The sequence below is a fragment of the Ranitomeya variabilis genome, chromosome 2 (genome assembly GCF_051348905.1).
Source record: "Ranitomeya variabilis isolate aRanVar5 chromosome 2, aRanVar5.hap1, whole genome shotgun sequence".
Taxonomy (NCBI): Eukaryota; Metazoa; Chordata; class Amphibia; order Anura; family Dendrobatidae; genus Ranitomeya; species Ranitomeya variabilis.
The window spans coordinates 941,039,250-941,057,956 of NC_135233.1; positions in this window are offsets into that span (position 1 = coordinate 941,039,250).

The window sequence follows — 18,707 nt, forward strand, 5'->3', positions numbered from 1 at the left end:
TGACACCTAATACAGGATGACTAATATAGTCTGATTGGAGATAAGGGGTCAATAATTTTGCTGACCCTGTCGTGGCTCTGCCTCACAGTGGAGGTTGGCACCCTACTACAAAAATGACGAGATTGGCACCCCTGCTCCTCGACGGCTATCCCCAAAAAACTCTAATGAGGTAACTTGTGGCAGGGATGTTGATGAATATAAGGTGCTATAGTGCTCAGATGTAGCATGTTAGGTCATATGAACCATGGGCCAAAATATAGATGGTAAACGGATTTAAGGTTGCTCAATATTAACCCCTTAGTGACAGAGACAATTTGGTACTTAATGACCGAGCCAATTTTTACAATTCTGACCACTGTCACTTTATGAGGTTATAACTCTGGAAAGCTTTAACGGATCCTGCTGATTCTGAGATAATTTTTTCTGGACATATTGTACTTCATATTAGTGGTAACATTTCTTTGAAATTACTTGCGATTATTTATGAAAAAAATGAAAATATGGTGAAAATTTTTAACATTTTGCAATTTTCAAACTTTGAATTTTTATGCCCTTAAATCAGAGAGATATGTTAATAAATAACATTTCCCACCTATCTACTTTACATCAACACAATTTTGAAACAAATTTTTTTTGTTAGGAAGTTATAAGTTGACCAGCGATTTCTCATTCTTACAACAAAATTTACAAAACCTGTTTTTTAGGGACCATCTCACATTTAAAGTCACTTTGAGGGGTGTACATGACAGAAAATACCCAAACTTGACACCATTCTATAAACTACACCCCACAAGGTGCTCAAAACCATATTCAAGAAGTTTATTAACCCTTTACGTGCTTAACAGTAACTGAAAAAATGTGGAAGGAAAAAATGAACATTTACCTTTTTTTGCAAACTTCAGAACCAATTTTTTTATTTTTACAAGTGTAAAAAGAGAAAATGAACCACAAAATCTGTTGTGCAACTTCTTCTGAATACGCCGATACCCCATATTTGGGGGTAAACCACTGTTTGGGCGCACGGCAGGGCTTGGAAGAGGTGAAGCACCGTTTGACTTTTTCAATGCAGAATTGGCTGGAATTGAGATTGGACGCCATGTCGCGTTTGGAGAGCCCCTGATGTGCCTAAACAGTGGAAGGTGTTATGATCCGGTGGTAGGATCTCAAAACTGACCTGACACATATGACCAGAATATAGGACAAGTTCTGGGGATGTGGAAGCTATACTGACCGCAATCCTGATCCTATCCACAAACACTAAAGGCAGCTGTGGAGCGTTCCTAAAATCCTTGACGCCTTGTTCACAGCCTGAGAAACTGACTACCCCTAGAGAGAAAGCAAAGACCTCACTAGCCTCAGAGAAATAACCCCAAAGTTATAGTCAGCCCCCACAAATAATAACGGTGAGTTAAGGGGAAAAGACAAACGTAGAAATGAAACAGGTTCAGCAAATGAGGCCCGCTAACACTAGATAGACTGAAAATAGATAGGAGTCTGTGCGGTCAGTACAAAAACTATCAAAAATAAACCACACAGAGAATACAAGAACCCCCACACCGACTCACGATGTGAGGGGCGCACTCTGCACCCCAGAACTAACCAGCAAGCGAAAAATCACATATAAGCAAGCTGGACTGAACTCATCATATACAGAGAAACGTTTTCAAGGAAATAATGAGCAAAATGAACAAACAAACTTAACTTCTCCAGCAGGAGACTGGTCACAAGGAATATTCAGGAGCTCTCAGAAACAGGACTGAATACACCAACAGCAGGCAACAAGTGAAGGTCCAGGAGGAATTAAATAGGGACCAGTCATAGCAGGAAATGAGGCAACTGAGCCCTGCTACAGACCCGCAGTATCGCTAAAGGCCACCAGAGGGAGCCCAGATGGAATTTACAACAGTACCCCCCCCTTGAGGAGGGGTCACCGAAACCTCACCAGAGCCCCCCGTCCAATCAGGATGAGCTGAATGAAAGGCATGAACCAAATCAGCCGCATGGACATCAGAGGCGACAACCCAGGAATTATCCTCCTGACCATAGCCCTTCCACTTAACCAAGTACTGAAGCTTCCATCTCGAAACACGAGAATCCAAGATCTTCTCCACCACATACTCCAATTCTCCCTCGACCAAGACAGGAGCAGGAGGATCAACAGAAGGAACCACAGGCACCACATATCTCCGCAACAATGACCTATGGAACACATTGTGAATGGCAAACGAAGCTGGGAGGTCCAAACGAAATGACACAGGGTTGAGAATTTCCAAAATCTTATAAGGACCGATGAAACGAGGCTTGAACTTAGGAGAGGAAACCTTCATTGGAACATAACGAGAAGACAACCATACCAAATCCCCCACACGAAGTCGGGGACCCACACAGCGACGGCGGTTAGTAAAGCGCTGAGCCTTCTCTTGTGACAACGTCAAATTGTCCACCACATGGTTCCAAATCTGCTGCAACCTATCCACCACAGAATCCACCCCAGGACAGTCAGAGGGCTCAACCTGACCCGAGGAGAAACGAGGATGAAAACCAGAATTGCAAAAGAAAGGTGAAACCAAAGTAGCAGAACTAGCCCGATTATTGAGGGCGAACTCAGCCAATGGCAAAAAAGTCACCCAATCATCCTGATCAGCCGAAACAAAACATCTCAAATAAGTTTCCAAGGTCTGATTAGTTCGTTCGGTTTGGCCATTCGTCTGAGGATGGAAGGCCGACGAAAAAGACAATTCAATGCCCATCTTGGCACAAAAGAACCGCCAAAATCTGGACACAAACTGGGATCCTCTGTCAGACACAATGTTCTCCGGAATACCATGTAAACGAACCACATTCTGAAAAAACAGTGGTACCAAATCGGAGGAGGAAGGCAGCTTAGGCAAGGGTACCAAATGGACCATTTTAGAAAAATGATCACAAACCACCCAGATGACAGACATTCTCTGAGAGACAGGAAGATCTGAAATAAAATCCATGGAAATATGAGTCCAAGGCCTCTTCGGGACAGGCAAAGGCAAAAGCAATCCACTGGCATGAGAACAGCAAGGCTTGGCCCGAGCACATATCCCACAGGACTGCACAAAGGAACGCACATCCTGCGACAAGGAAGGCCACCAAAAGGATCTCGCCACCAAATCCCTGGTACCAAAAATCCCAGGATGACCCGCCAACACCGAAGAATGAACCTCGGAAATAACTCTACTGGTCCATCTGTCCGGGACAAACAGTCTCTCTGGTGGACAACGGTCAGGTCTATTGGCCTGAAACTCCTGCAACACTCGTCGCAGATCAGGAGAGATGGCAGACAAAATCACCCCCTCTTTGAGGACACCAGTCAGTTCAGAAACTTCCGGGGAGTCAGGTACAAAACTCCTAGAAAGGGCATCAGCCTTCACGTTTTTCGAACCCGGAAGATATGAAACCATGAAATTGAAATGAGAGAAAAATAGCGACCATCGAGCCTGTCTTGGAATCAACCGTTTGGCAGACTCGAGATAAGTCAAATTCTTGTGATCCGTCAAGACCACCACACGATGCTTGGCTCCCTCAAGCCAATGTCGCCACTCCTCAAATACCCACTTCATTGCCAACAACTCTCGATTACCAACATCATAATTCCACTCGGCAGGCGAAAACTTTCTTGAAAAGAAAGCACATGGTCTCATCACAGAGCCATCAGAGCTTTTCTGCGACAAGACAGCCCCTGCTCCAATCTCAGAAGCATCAACCTCGACCTGGAAAGGAAGAGAGACATCGGGCTGGCGCAAGACAGGAGCCGAAGAAAAGCAACGTTTCAGCTCCTGAAAGGCCTCCACGGCCGCAGGAGACCAATTAGTCACATCAGAACCCTTCTTGGTCAAATCCGTCAAAGGTTTAACCACACTAGAAAGATTAGTGATGAAGCGACGGTAAAAATTAGCAAAACCCAAGAACTTCTGAAGACTCTTCACAGATGTAGGTTGAGTCCAGTCATGAATAGCCTGGACCTTGACTGGATCCATCTCAATAGTAGAAGGAGAAAAAATAAAGCCCAAAAAGGAAACCTTCTGGACTCCGAAGAAACATTTAGAGCCCTTCACAAACAAGGCATTGGCACGCAGGACCTGAAATACCATCCTGACCTGCTTCACATGAGATTCCCAATCATCGGAAAAGACCAAAATATCATCCAGGTACACAATCATAAATCTATCCAGATACTCTCGGAAAATGTCATGCATGAAGGACTGAAACACAGAAGGGGCATTAGAGAGCCCAAAAGGCATCACCAAGTACTCAAAATGGCCTTCGGGCGTATTAAATGCGGTTTTCCATTCATCGCCCTGCTTTATGCGCACAAGATTATACGCTTCTCGAAGATCTATCTTGGTGTACCAACTGGCCCTCCTAATCCGGGCAAACAGATCAGACAACAGTGGCAAGGGACACAGAAATTTTACCGTGATGTTATTTAGAAGGCGATAATCAATACAGGGTCTCAGAGAACCATCCTTCTTGGCCACAAAAAAGAACCCCGCACCCAAAGGGGACGAGGACGGGCGAATATGCCCCTTCTCCAAGGACTCCTTTATATAACTCCGCATAGCGGTATGTTCTGGTACAGATAAATTAAAAAGTCGTCCCTTAGGGAACTTACTACCAGGAATCAGATTTATAGCACAATCACAATCCCTATGAGGAGGTAGGGCATTGGATTTGGGCTCATCAAATACATCCTGGTAGTCCGACAAAAATTCAGGGACTTCAGAAGGAGTAGAAGAAGCAATTGACACCAAAGGAGCATCGCCATGAATTCCCTGGCAACCCCAACTTGACACAGACATTGCTTTCCAATCCAGGACTGGATTATGAGCCTGCAACCATGGCAGGCCCAACACAACAACATCATGCAAATTATGTAGCACAAGAAAGCGAATCACCTCCTGATGTGCAGGAGCCATGCACATGGTCACTTGAGTCCAGTACTGAGGTTTATTCTTGGCCAATGTAGCATCAATTCCCTTTAGTGGAATAGGGACTTGTAAAGGCTCCAAGATAAAACCACAGCACCTGGCAAATGACAAATCCATCAAATTCAGGGCAGCACCTGAATCCACAAAAGCCATAACTAAGTAGGATGACAGAGAGCAAATCAGAGTAACAGACAAAATGAATTTAGGTTGTACAGTACCAATGGTGACAGACTTGGCAAATCTTTTTGTGCGCTTAGAACACTCTGAGATAACATGAGCAGAATCACCACAGTAAAAGCACAACCCATTCTGACGTCTGTGGTTTTGCCGTTCAAATCTGGTCAGAATCCTGTCGCATTGCATAGGCTAAGGCTTTTGCTCAGAAAATACCGCCAGATGGCGCACACGTTTGCGCTCCCGCAAACGCCGATCAATCTGAATGGCCAAAGACATTGACTCATTCAGACCCGCAGGCGTGGGGAACCCCACCATAACATCTGTAAGGGCTTCAGAAAGACCCTTTCTGAAAATCGCCACCAGGGCGCACTCATTCCATTGAGTGAGCACAGACCACTTCCTAAACTTCTGACAGTAAATCTCTGCTTCATCCTGACCCTGAGAGAGAGCCAGCAAAACCTTCTCAGCTTGGTCTACCAAATTTGGTTCCTCATATAGCACTCCAAGCGCCAGAAAAAACGCATCCACATTTAGTAATGAAGGATCTCCTGGCGCCAGAGAGAATGCCCAATCTTGGGGGTTACCACGCAACAAAGAAATAACAATTTTAACTTGCTGAACAGAGTCACCAGAGGAGCGAGGTCTTAGAGAAAGGAATAACTTACAATTATTCTTAAAGTTCAAAAACCTAGATCTATCTCCGGAGAACAGCTCAGGAATTGGTATTTTAGGCTCTGACATAGGACTGCGGACTACATAATCCTGAATGCCCTGTACCCTTGCAGTGAGATGGTCCACACTAGAAGACAGACTCTGAATGTCCATATCTGCAGCTGAGTTCAGAACCACCCAGAGATTAAGGGGAGGAGAGAAACTAAACACAGTGCAGAGGAAAAAAAAAAACGACTTCAGAATTTCTCTTCTCCCTCTTCTGCTGCATTAACACTTTATGGCCTGCTGTACTGTTATGATCCGGTGGTAGGATCTCAAAACTGACCTGACACATATGACCAGAATATAGGACAAGTTCTGGGGATGTGGAAGCTATACTGACTGCAATCCTGATCCTATCCACAAACACTAAAGGCAGCTGTGGACCGTTCCTAAAATCCTAGACGCCTCGTTCACAGCCTGAGAAACTGACTACCCCTAGAGAGAAAGCAAAGACCTCACTAGCCTCAGAGAAATAACAACAAAGTTATAGTCAGCCCCCCACAAATAATAACGGTGAGTTAAGGGGAAAAGACAAACGTAGAAATGAAACAGGTTCAGAAAATGAGGCCCGCTAACACTAGATAGACTGAAAATAGATAGGAGTCTGTGCGGTCAGTACAAAAACTATCAAAAATAAACCACGCAGAGAATACAAGAACCCCCACACCGACTCACGATGTGAGGGGCGCACTCTGCACCCCAGAACTAACCAGCAAGCGAAAAATCACATATAAGCAAGCTGGACTGAACTCATCATATACAGAGAAACGTTTTCAAGGAAATAATGAGCAAAATGAACAAACAAACTTAACTTCTGCAGCAGGAGACTGGTCACAAGGAATATTCAGGAGCTCTCAGAAACAGGACTGAATACACCAACAGCAGGCAACAAGTGAAGGTCCAGGAGGAATTAAATAGGGACCAGTCATAGCAGGAAATGAGGCAACTGAGCCCTGCTACAGACCCGCAGTATCGCTAAAGGCCACCAGAGGGAGCCCAGACGGAATTCACAACAGGAAGGCCCCCAAAAGTGACACAATTTTGGAAACTAGACCCCTTAAGGAACTTATCTAGATGTGTGGTGAACACTTTGAACCACCAAGTGCTTCACAGAACTTTATAATGTAGAGCCGTGAAAATAAAAAATCACATTTTTTACACAAAAATTATTTTTTGCCCACAAATTCTTATTTTTACTAGTGTAAAAAGAGAAAATGAACCACAAAATCTGTTGTGCAACTTCTCCTGAGTATGTGGATACCCCATATGTGGGGGTAAACTGCTGTTTGTGCGCACGACAGAGCTTGGAAGAGAAGGAGCACCGTTTGACTTTTTCAATGCAGCATTGGCTGGAATTGAGATCGGACGCCATGTCGCGTTTGGAGAGCTCCTGATGTGCCTAAACAGTAGAAACCCCCACAAATGAAACCATTTTGGAAACTAGACCCTTTATGGAACTTGTCTAGATGTGTGGTGAGCACTTTAAACTTCCAGGTGCTTCACAGAAGTTTATAGCGTAAAGCCGTGAAAGTAAAAAATCACATTTTTTCTACAAAAATGCTCTTTTCGGCCCCAAATTTTTATTTTTACAAGGATAAAAGGAGATATTAGACCCTAAAAGTTGTTGTGCAACTTGTCCTGATTACGTCGATACCCCATATATGGGGGTAAACCACAATTTGGGCGCATGGCAGAGGTGGGAAGAGATGAGGTTCCGTTTGACTTTTTCAATGCAGAATTGGCTGGAATTGAGATCGGATGCCATGTCGCATTTGGAGAGCCCCTGATGTACCTAAACAGTGGAATCCCCCACAAGTGACCCCATTTTGGAAACTAGACCAATTACGGAACTAGATGTGTGGTGAGCACTTTGAACCCCCAAGTGCTTCACAGAAATTTATCACGTAGAGCCGTGAAAATAAAAAATCCTTTTTTTCCTCAAAAATGATTTTTTAGCTCACAATTTTTTTATTTTCTCAAGAGTAACAGGAGAAATTAGACCCCAAAATTTGTTGTCCAGTTTGTCCTGAGTACGCTGATACCCCATATGTGGGGGCACCACTGTTTGGGCACACATCGGGGCTCGGAAGGGAAGTAGTGGCGTTTTAAAATGCAGACTTTGATGGAATGGTCTGCGGGCGTCATGTTGCATTTGCAGAGCTCCTGATGTAGCTAAACAGTGGAAACCCCCCACAGGTGACTCCATTTTCAAACTTGACACCCCAAAGAGCTTATCTAGATGTGTGGTGAGCACTGTGAACCCCCAACTGCTTCACAGAAGTTTATAATGTAGAGCCATGAAAATAAAAAATCATATTTTTTCCAAAAAAATGATATTTTCACCCCCAAATTTTTACTTTCACAAGGGTAACAGGAGAAATTGGACCCCAAAATGTGTTGTCCAATTTGTTCTGAGTACGCTGATACCCCATATGTGGGGGGACCACTGTTTGGGCACACATCAGGGCTCGGAAGGGAAGTAGTGATGTTTTAAAATACAGAGTTTGATGGAATGGTCTGCGGGCGTCATGTTGCATTTTCAGAGCCCCTGATGTGCCTAAACAGTTGAAACCCCCCACAAGTGACCCCATTTTGGAAACTAGACCCCCAGGGAACTTATTTAGATATGTGGTGAGCATTATGAATGCCCAAGTGCTTCACAGAAGTTTGACGCAGAGCCGTGAAAAAAAAAAAACTTTTTTCCACAAAAATGATTTTTTAGCCCCCTTTTTTTATTTTCACAAGGGTAACAGAATCTAGACCTCAGAAGTTGTTGTCCAATTAGTCCTGAGTACTCTGATAACCCATATGTGGGGGTAAACCAGTGTTTGGGCGCACGGCAAAGCTCAGAAGGGAGGGATCAACATTTTACTTTTTGAGCGCAAAATTGGCTGTCGCGTTTGGAGACCCCTTGATGTACCTAAACAGTGGAAATCCCCCAATTCTAACTACAACCCTAACCCCAACACATCCCTAACCATAATCCCAACCCAATCATAACCCTAATCAAAACCCTAACCCCAAAACACCCCTAACCCTAATCCCAACCCTAACCACAACCCTAATGCCAAAACACCCCTAACCCTAATCCCAACCCTAACCTCAAACCTAACCCTAATCCCTATACACCCCTAACCCTAATCCCAACCCTAACCTTAACCCTAATCCCAAACGTAACCCTAATCCCAAATGTAACCCTAATACCAACCCTGACCCTAATGCCAACCCTAACCCTAATACCAACCCTAACCCTAGCCCTAACCCTAACTTTAGCCCCAACCCTAACTCTAGCCCTAACCCAAACTTTAGCCCTAACCCTAACTTTAGCACCAACCCTAACCCTAACTCTAGCCCTAACCCTAACTTTAGCCTCAACCCTAACTTTAGCATCAACCCTACCCCTAACCCTAGCCCTAACCCTAACCCTAATTGGAAAAATGGAAATACATACATTTTTTATTTTATTGCTTTTTCCTAGCTAAGGGGGTGATAAAGGGGGGGATATTTATTATTTTTTCTATTTTGATCACTGTGATAGGATCTCACAGTGACCAAAATAAAACAAGAGGAAGAATCTTCCTCTGCCGGCTGGCACATCACGGCAGGTGCACTGCGCATGAGCCCGCCATTTTCTTCCCATAGGAAGAAGCCGACGGCCAGTAGGGGACGCAGGAGGACCCAGGGACACCGGTAAGCATAAAAGGGTCCCCGATCCCCCTATTTCTCTGTCCTCTGATGTGTGATCACATCAGAAGACAGAGAATGATACAGCTGTTTTTATTTTTGCAGTCGCTGGTAAACGGTTAATTACCAGCAATCGCAAAACAGGGGCACCCGGCAGCTGAGACCCCAAAGATCTGCCGGGTGCCGGCCGGCGGGTGCACTGCGCATGCGCCTGCCATTTTCTTCCTGGAAAAAGATGGCGGCGCCCATCGGGAGCCACGAGGAGCATCGGAGGAGACGGGTGAGTATCGGGGGGCGATCGGGGACCCCATTTCTCTGTCCTCTGATGTGTTGGGTTTTTTTGCGGCCGCTGGTAAACATTTAATTACCGGCAATCGCAACCCGGGGGTCAGTAAAAACCGACCCGAATAATGTTCTCTGGGGTCTCGGCTACCCCCAGCAACCGAGACCCCAGAGAAAGTCGGATTCTGGGGGTGGCTATACACTTTTTCCGCAGCGCCGTTAATTAACAGCGCTGTGGTTTAAGTACCCTTAACTGCCGTCGTTAAAAGGCATATCGGCGGTCGTTAAGGAGTTAAATAGTACCCAAGTCATGCTAGTACATAAATATAGATATTCATAATTGTAACAGAGAAAGCAAATAGACCGGAGTAGAACCCCTCCAGATAAAAGGTTTAAGGAATAGAAAAAAATATGGGAATGTTTTTTTTGAAGATTCGGTAGCTGCATTGATATTATATTGCTTTTGTTTTTGTATGAACAAACAAAATACATCATGCTGATAGATCACACCAATGTTTGGAGACTCACATACTGCTTAGGTGTATGCTGAAAAAAACCAACACAGCGCATATTTACTTTTGAAGGTAAATGACATGGGGTTTCCTCTTCCCATCATGTCTTCTGCGTTTCTAGCCCTTCCTTTCTGCATCTTTGAAGTTATCTATCCTAATAATAATTTTATTGTTCTGGCATATCCTCTTGTGAACTGTACTGGCATGACTGCAGTTTTTTAAGCTCTTCTATATTTTGGTGCTGCTGAGGACAAATGACTGCCACTGAATTTCAGCTAATAATGTACACATAGTTGGAAAATCATCAGAAAAATAAGATGGATTTTAGAAAATTTTTGAGATAAAAAAATGTATAATTTGGAATTGGTCTAGTAAACTGAATGTTCTCTCTCCCTTATGTATTAGTTGCTTCAGAAAAACAGAATAAAAATGCACGGATCCTTGTATATTTAGTGTTTGAAAGCTGCATCCAGATGCCAAACTGTGCAATGTATCATAATCAGAAGAACATTTGGCTGTATGATTAGCATCTTGATTCTTAGTCTCATTGGCTGACTATACTGGCAGCTACAGAATTTTCCTTGGGGTAATCTAGGTCAAGCTTTTCTAATCCTCATAGGGTATTTCCTTTAGTAGAAACTCCTTGAATGTTCCGTGGACTTATGTGACTCTTTTATCTTTGTGTTTAACTAAGAAATTGGTCTTTCTCAATCCGCAAACTATTTCAGTGTAATGAAGAAGAGCTTAGCTGTATTATGGTTTGTACAGATTAAAATACTAACCAAGCGCTAAACTGCCTGTATTGTATATGCAGTATCCTACTGTTTATACAGAAATTGGTAAAGAGGGACAGATTGGTATGAAATGGGGGCGTTTAAGGGTAGAAAAATATACATTGATCCTGGTTCAATTCCATTTTTATTTAAAATATAATGTTCTTTCCTGATTCATTTGATAATAAATGTTAATAGTGGCTAAAGCTTGTTTTATGCTAAATAGCACTAACTCCTGAGCAAGGCAGGGATATGATTAGGCCTAGTTTAGTGAAATCAGACGATTATTGCGAAAAGTCAGGGGCCAACCGAAACACGAAACCCAATGCAAGTCAATGGGGAATCAAAGTCGGCAGAGAGTGGAGGGCAGGAAAACAACTATAGTGCCCATTTTAATGCCAAAAACATCAATTCTTATTACTGAAGCTTGTCAATCTTAATTTACTTTATAATAATAGTTAGGCATTGAAAACTGGGGGTCATTTGGCTAAAGTTGTGGGGGGGGGGGTATGGCTGGCTCAAGTTTTTCGTGGGCTCAGGAAACGCGGAATACGTCACTTTGCAAGTGCTATGATCCTGAGCAAGCGGGGGCCCACTCGTTTGCATTTGCACTGGCACAGGGCCCCTCAAAGTACGGCGGTGTGTTTGACGGCGGTGGCGCCTTCCACCAGCAGAGACACTTTAGAGTACTATGAGGGGCCCAGTGCCAGTGACGTCGCCAATGAGTATGCCCACCCACCTGATGAAGGAACCTGCACTTTCATCTGCACCTTCCTCTTTGTCCCCGTGTAAGGTGGTATAGTATGCGGGAAGGGGAACCTGAGTTTCAGCAGGGTCAGATTCTGGCTGTGTAGAGTGCAAGGGGAATGTAGTGGCCTGGGTCAATGTACCAGCGGACTGATCTAGCAGTGGCTGGGTAATGGGCAGGATGAGGGGGAAACACAGATCTAGGCCCAAATAATAAAGTGGGCTAAATGCAGTTCAAAATTGGTAACAGGACTAACCAGGCGGCATTGATTTGTTCAGTGGAGGACAACTGTAATGAGAGGCTGACACAGTGAGTAGGCCCAAATAAGTAAGTAGGCTAAAAGCAGTTCAAAACTGGTAAAAGGACTAAACAGGCGGCATAGCTTTGTTCAGTGGAGGACAACTGTAATGGGAGGCAGACACAGTTAGTAGGCCCAAATAAGTAGGCTAAATGCAGTTCAAAACTGGCAAAAGGACTAAACAGGCGGCATAGCTTTGTTCAGTGGAGGACAACTGTAATGGGAGATAGACACAGTTAGTTGACCTAAATAAGTAAGTAGGCTAAATGCAGTTCAAACAGGTAAAAGGACCAAAACAGGCGGCATAGCTTTGCTTAGTGGAGGACAGCTGTAATGGGAGGTTGACACAGTTAGTAGGCCTAAATAAGTAAGTAGGCTAAATGCAGTTCAAAACAGGTAAAAGGAATAAACAGGCAGCATAGCTTTGTTCTGTGGAGGACAACTGTAATGGGAGGCAGACACAGTTAGTAGGCCCAAATAAGTAGACTAAATGCAGTTCAAAACTGGTAAAAGGACTGTCAGGACTCTGAACATTTTTTACCTTTTGTGCCTAACTGCCCTTTTCCAAGCTGGCGTCTTTGGTCTCATGTGCACTGTGTATTCCTGCTATAAAACTCCACCCCAGCCTTCAGTCTGTGCTAGAGTATTCTGCCTTGCATCCAGCTCCTGACCTCTGATTACTCCCTGGCTATATACCTGCTCCTGTGAACCTGTGTGGTGATCCTGCTACTCTGCTCTGAGTTCCTGCTGCATACACCAGTTTCCAGTAATCCTCCTTCATCTGCTGCTCGTGCTTACTTCCATCTGCATTTGCTGGACATGTAAGCTGTTTCTGCTCTGCAAAAACCTGAGACTATTAACCAGGCCTCCCTGGTTGAGCTAAGATATTATTTGAACTGCCTTATAAGCATATCTATCTGTGTTTTGGACTAAGCAAGGACTTATTCGTGTCAAGTATCCTCAAGAATAACTGTGCTTCATAGACTTTCTGCTTGATTGCATTTTCCTCTGAAGTTTCCTATAGACTGCTAAGCTGCGTTTAATAATATTATTATTATTATTTATTGTTATAGCGCCATTTATTCCATGGCACTTTACATGTGAGGAGGGGTATACATAATAAGAACAAGTACAATAATCTTAAACAATACAAGTCATAACTGGTACAGGAGGAGTGAGGACCCTGCCCGCGAACGCTCACAATCTACAAGGGATGGGTGAGAATACAGTAGGTGAGGATTGAGCTAGTCATGCAGCGGTTTGGTCGCTCAGTGGTTACTGCAGGTTGTAGGCTTGCCGGAAGAGGTGGGTCTTCAGGTTCTTTTTGAAGATTTCAATGGTAGGCGAGAGTCTGATGTGTTGTGGTAGAGGGTTCCAGAGTAAGGGTGATATGCGAGAGAAATCTTGTATACGATTGTGGGAAGAGGAGATAAGAGGGGAGTAGAGAAGGATATCTTGTGAGGATCAGAGGTTGCGTGTAGGTAAGTACCGGGAGACGAGGTCACAGATGTATGGAGGAGACAGGTTGTGGATGGCTTTGTATGTCATGGTTAGGGTTTTGTACTGGAGTCTCTGGGCAATGGGGAGCCAGTGGAGGGATTGACAGAGGGGAGAGGCCGGGGAATAGCGGGGGACAGGTGGATTAGTCGGGCAGCAGAGTTTAGAATAGATTGGAGGGGTGCGAGAGTGTTCGAGGGGAGGCCACAGAGCAGGAGGTTGCAGTAGTCAAGGTGAGAGATGATGAGGGCATGGACTAGGGTTTTTACAGATTCTTGGTTGAGGAATGAACGGATTTGTGAAATATTTTTGAGTTGAAGTCGGCAGGAAGTGGAAAGGGCTTGGATATGTGGTTTGAAGGAGAGATCAGCGTCAAGGATTGCCCCGAGGCAGCGAGCTTGTGGGACTGGGGAGAGTGGGCAGCCATTTACTGTAATGGTTAGGTTCGTTAGGGGGGTCGCATGAGATGGGGCAAAGATGATGAATTCTGTTTTATCCATGTTAAGTTTCAGAAATCTAGCAGAGAAGAAGGATGAAATAGTGGACAGACATTGAGGGATTCTGGTTAGTAGGGAGGTGATATCTGGTCCAGAGATGTAGATCTGTGTGTCATCAGCATAGAGGTGATACTGAAAGCCATGAGATTCTATGAGCTGTCCCAGGCCAAAGGTGTAAATGGAAAAGAGCAGGGGCCCAAGGACTGAACCTTGCGGGACTCCGACAGATAGGGGGCAAGGTGAGGATGTGGTGTGTGAGTGGGAGATGCTGAATGTCCAGTCTGTTAGGTATGATGAGATCCAGGATAGGGCCAAGTCTGTGATGCCAAGGGATGAGAGGGTCTGTAATAATAGGGAATGGTCCACTGTGTCAAAGGCAGCCAACAGGTCGAGGAGGAGGAGAACAGAGTAGTGTCACTTGCTCTTGGCGGTTAAGAGGTCGTTGGTGACCTTAGTTAGGGCAGTTTCAGTGGAGTGGTGTGACCGGAAGCCAGATTGTAAGCGGTCAAAGAGGGAGCAAGAAGAGAGATGGGAGGACAGTTTAAGGTAGACGTGTTGTTCCAGTAGTTTGGAGGCATAAGGGAGAAGTGATATAGGGCGATAGCTAGATACAGGAGATGGGTCAAGAGAGGTCTTTTTGAGGATAGGTGTGATGGAGGCATGTTTAAAGCTTGAGGGGTAAACACCAGTTGTTAGTGATACATTGAAGAGATGGGTTAGGGTTAGGATGAAGACTGTGGTGAGGTTTGGGATGAGGTGGGATGGGAGCGGGTCAAGTGCACAGGTGGTGAGATGCGATCTTGAGAGTAGAGTGGAGAGTTGATCTTCTGTAATGGTGGAGAAGTTGGTTTTGGAGGTGGAGGGCTGGGAAGTCGGGAGGAAGGGCTCTGGGGCTTGTTGACCAAAACTGTCTCTGATGCTATCAATCTTCTGCTTGAAAAATGAGGCAAAGTCTTCAGCTGAGATAAGTGGGGAGGGAGGAGGTGCTGGGGGACGGAGGAGAGAATTGAAGGTGTTGAATAACTGTTTAGGGTTGTGAGACAGGGAGGATATGAGAGATGAGAAGTAGGTTTGTTTAGCTGTGGCGAGTGTGGTCTTGAAAGTAGTGAGGGACTGTTTGAATGCGATGAAGTGGTCGTTGGAGTGGGATCTTTTCCATCTGCGCTCAGCAGCCCTGGAAGCTTGCCTCAGTTCTTTGGTCAGGCTGGTGTGCCAGGGCTGTCTGTTGATTTTGCGAGCTTTGGTGTGTGTAAGTGGGGCAGCAGATTCCAAAGCTACAGCTATTGTGGTGTTATATAGAGCGGCAGCGTCATCCGCATTGTGTATGGAACTTATGTCTGTGAGAGGGAGGAGGGATTCAGAGAATGAATGTAGGTCAAGATGTTTAAGATTTCTGCGAGGGTGTGAAAGTTTGTGGGATGGGGATTGTAGACATGGAGTGGAGCGAGATGAGAATGTGAGAAGGTTGTGGTCAGAGAGTGGAAGAGGTGAGTGTTGTGAATTCCGTTCTCGAAATCCCTCCTGTGGTCATGAATGGTACTTCGGTGAGTTCTGTCCTTGGACTCCCTCTGGTGGCTGTGAGGGGAGCTGCTGGTTCTGAGATTCCTTCCCCAGCTGCCCTCGTTTAGGGCAGGCTAGGATTCTCTATTTAACTCCACTCAGATCGTTACTCCATGCCAGCTGTCAATGTTCTAGTACTGATTCAGATCTCTCCTGGATCTTTCTGAGGACCTGTCTACTCCAGCAAAAGCTAAGTTCCGTCTTGTTCATTTGTTACTTATGGTTTTTCTTGCTAAGTTCTAGTCCAGCTTGCTATCATGAAACTGCCTGGCTGGCTGGAAGCTTTGGGGGTGCAGAGTGGCACCACCGCACCGTGAGTCGGTGCGGGGGTATTTTTTGCACACTCTGCGTGGTTTTTGTAGTTTGTTGTGTTGACCGCAAAGATCCCTTTTCTATCCTCAATCTGTTTAGTTAGACTGGCCTCTCTTTGCTAAAGCCTATTTCATCCTGTGTTTGTGATTTCCTCTTAACTCACAGTCAATACGTGTGGGGGGCTGCTTTTACCTTTGGGGAAATTTCAAGTGAGGCTTTGTTTCCTTTCTTTAGGGGTAGTTAGCTCTTAGGCTGTGAAGAGGCATCTAGGCAGAGTCAGGCACGCTCCACGGCTATTTCTAGTTGTGTTGATAGGAGTAGGGTTTGCGGTCAGCAGAGTTCCCATTTCCCCAGAGCTCGTCCCAATTCCGTGTTTAACTATCAGGTCATTCATGGTGCACCTAACCACCAGGTCCATAACAGTGAGTTAGAGAGGTTAGATAGGGAGCAGAGGCAGGTGAAGATGAGGTCCAGTGTGTAACCATCTTTGTGAGTGGCTGCAGAAGACCATTGAGTGAGGCCGAAGGAGGAAGTGAGAGATAGAAGTTTAGTGGCAGCTGAGAGGGAAGTGTCAATGGGGATGTTGAAATCGCCCATGATGATAGTGGGGATGTCCGCAGAAAGGAAATGAAGTAGCCAGGTGGTGAAGTGGTCAAAGAAGGTGGTGGCTGGCCCTATGGGGCGGTAAATGACAGCCAGTTGGAGGTTGGTGGGGGAGTAGATGCACACAGAGTGCACCTCAAAGGAAGGGAGGGTAACAGAGGGTGGCAGTGGGATTGGGGTGAAGGAGCAGTTATCTGACAGGAGAAAACCAACTCCTCCGCCATGCTTGGTGCTGGGGCTGGGTGTGGGAGAAAGGTGGAAGCCACCGTAAGAGAGTGCAGCAGCGGAGGCTGTGTCAGAAGGGGTGAGCCAGGTTTCGGTGATGGCGAGGAAGGAAAGTTTGGTAGTAGCAAAGAGATCATGGATGTAGGGAAGCTTGTTACAGACAGAGCGAGCGTTCCACAGAGCTCCTGTTAGTGGGACTGGGGAAGAGGGGGCTGGGCGAATGGGTATAAGGTTAGAGAGGTTACGGAAGTTTGTGATGGAGCGTGGGTGGGAGGTAGAAATGACTGTGGGAATATGGTGAGGAGGACCAGGATTTGGAGAGATATCACCAGCAGTGAGAAGGAGCAGAGATAGTGTTAGCAGGTGAGAGCAGGAGAGGGCATGAGGGGGCTGCCTGTGCTTTGAGACAGAGGATTGTATGTTAAGGAACAGTTCGGAGGAGGTGAGATGGATGGGGAGGATTGAAGAGGAGATGAACAGTTGCTTACTTGGTGTGGGGATTGGGGGAGGTAGCAGAAAGTGAAAGATTATAGGGGTGAAAGTGAAATATTTACACCAAGTGTTGTGGACTTGAGTTTCTCTCTGCACCTGTTTGAATCACCGTGTGATAATATAGACTTTACCACTTATAAAACTGTGTCCTGTAGTTGTCTTGTTCCACGCAAAGAGTCTCCTGAGTTATCCCCTATAATTATTGCAAGGACTAAACAGGCGGCAGTGGAGGACAACTGTAATGGGAGGTAGACACATTTAGAAGGCCCAAAAAAGTAAGTAGGCTAAATGCAGTTCAAAATTGGTAACAGGAATAACCAGGCGGCATTGCTTGGTTCAGCGGAGGACAATTGTAAGGAGTGGCTGACACACTTAGTAGGCCCAAAAAAGTAAGTAGGCTAAATGCAGTTCAAAATTGGTAACAGGAATAACCGGGCGGCATTGCTTGGTTCAGCGGAGGACAATTGTAAGGAGTGGCTGACACAGTGAGTAGGACCTAATAATTAAGTAGGCTAAAATCAGTTCAAAATTGGTAACAGGACTAAACTGGCGGCGTTGCTAGGTTCAGCGGAGTACAGTTGTAAGGAGTGGCTGACACACTTAGTAGGCCCAAATAAGTAAGTGGGTTAAATGCAGTTCGAAATTGGTAACAGGAATAACTAGGCGGCATTGCTTGGTTCAGCGGAGGACAATTGTAAGGAGTGGCTGACACACTTAGTAGGCCCAAAAAAGTAAGTAGGCTAAATGCAGTTCAAAATTGGTAACAGGACTAAACTGGCGGCGTTGCTTGGTTCAGCGGAGTACAGTTGTAAGGAGTGGCTGACACACTTAGTAGGCCCAAATAAGTAAGTAGGCTAAATGCAGTTAAAAATTGGTAACAGGAATAACTAGGCGGCATTGCTTGGTTCAGCGGAGGACAATTGTAAGGAGTGGCTGACACAGTGAGTAGGACCTAATAATTAAGTAGGCTAAAATCAGTTCAAAATTGGTAACATGACTAAACTGGCGGCGTTGCTTGGTTCAGCGGAGTACAGTTGTAAGGAGTGGCTAACACACTTAGTAGGCCCAAATAAGTAAGTGGGCTAAATGCAGTTCGAAATTGGTAACAGGAATAACTAGGCGGCATTGCTTGGTTCAGCGGAGGACAATTGTAAGGAGTGGCTGACACAGTGAGTAGGCCCTAATAATAAAGTAGGCTAAATGTCTGACAAAAAAATTTTCAGAAAGAACCAGGAGGCATAGCTAGGTACAGGAATGGGCTCCTCTGCTCAGTAGCAGACAGTGGTAGTAGGCGCAACGTTTTAACTGGTCTAAATGGAGGCCAGGGCCCCTGTATATGTTAACTATCATCTATCATTTCAATAAATTTGTA